This window comes from Hyaena hyaena, unplaced genomic scaffold, assembly GCF_003009895.1.
Source record: "Hyaena hyaena isolate Hyena2069 unplaced genomic scaffold, ASM300989v1 scaffold_1336, whole genome shotgun sequence".
Lineage (NCBI taxonomy): Eukaryota > Metazoa > Chordata > Mammalia > Carnivora > Hyaenidae > Hyaena > Hyaena hyaena.
Window position 1 is genome coordinate 347389 of NW_024081970.1, and position 1666 is coordinate 349054.

Consider the following 1666-nt stretch of genomic DNA (forward strand, 5'->3'; position numbering starts at 1 on the left):
GAAAAATAATTTAGAAGCAGCCATATAAATTAATAAACACCTGTGATGTTTTCATTAAAAGTATAACTTGACTGTTAAGGATCATAATGTAATTGAAACTGAAATAAAATAAAGATAGTAGGTAATGAAACAAATCTATTCTCCTGCATTGATTAGAAGCACCAAATGAATTCTGTTTAATTTTAGATTCTTATTTTAAGAAATCAATAGATGAGTCATATTGTTTTCATAGGAGTTTCATTTGGATGAAGAGAAAGCTAGAATATGAATCATATCACAAAAAGAATTTTAGAAGGAAGTGTGAATTTTTGCCTGAATAAGATATAAGTGTTTGAAGGTGTGCCATACAGAACAGGGGTTCAGTCTTATTATAATAAAGATACTGACAAGGTTGTCTAAAAATGTAATTATTTTTCTGCTACTAAAATTGTTCAAGAAGAGGCTAAAGTAACTTTAGGAGGAATTTTAAAGAGATTCAAGTATCTGATGAGATATTCAAGGAGAAAACTAGGTAAACCTTAAGGTTCCGTCCAATCAAGAGATTCTCTGACTATGAAAACAAACAAGCAAATTAACTTTTGTCTTCATAAATTTACACCTGTTCGCTTTTTCTTTGCTCAGTGCCATTTGGATTTATCATACCTCTTTTATTTGCATATCCCTTAAATAATTTTTCATGTCTTATAAATGTTTAATTTATGACTCAGATTTTTGCTTACAGTGTGAATAGACCTCATCTTCATGGTTTTATATTAGGAATCTTTTTTTTTTTTTTTTTCAAAACTGGTCCTCTGAAATTTCTCCCAGCTAAGAACTTCCCTTAACATTTTAAGTTATTACCTGTATTAGTTTTCCAGGTATGTCATAACAAATTATCACAAACTCGGTTCCTGAAAACAACACAAATTTATTCTTTCATAGTTCTGGAGGCTAAAAGTCTGGAATCAAGGTGTCATGCTCCCTCAGAAAATTCTATGGGGAGATCACTACTTGCCTTTTCCAGCCTCTGGTGACTCCAGGCATGCCTTTGGTTGTGGTAACATCATTCCAGTCACTGCCTGTGTCTTCACAAAGCGTTCTTCTCCCTGTGTGCATCTGTGTCCTTTTCTGTCTTTTATAAACACTCTCATTTAGGACCCATCTTAAATCCTTATGTTTTTATCTCAATGGTTACCTTAATTATATATGCAAAGTCCTTTTTGGCAACTAAGGTCACATTCTGAGGTGCTATGTGAATGAATCTTATAGGATGCTACTCAGCCTATAGTCACTATCCGACTATTATGGCTCTAAGAGCAGAAGGGAACACCTATGTTTTTTTTCAAATTTTTTTGTTATTTGCTTTTTTTATTTCTGAGAGAGACAGAGAGACAGCATGAGCAGGGGAGGGTCAGAGAGAGAGGGAGATACAGAATCTGAAGCAGGCTCCAGGCTCTGAGCTAGCCATCATCAGAGAGCCCAACGTGGGGCTCGAACCCACAAACCGTGTGATCATGACCTGAGCCGAAGTCAGACACTTAACCAACTGAGCCACCCAGGTGCCCCAAGGAACACCTATGTTTTACATTTCAGTGGAGGCTTCATCTTTCTTTCTTTCTTTCTTTCTTTCTTTCTTTCTTTCTTTCTTTCTTTCTTTCTTTCTTTCTTTCTTTCTTTCTTTCTTTCT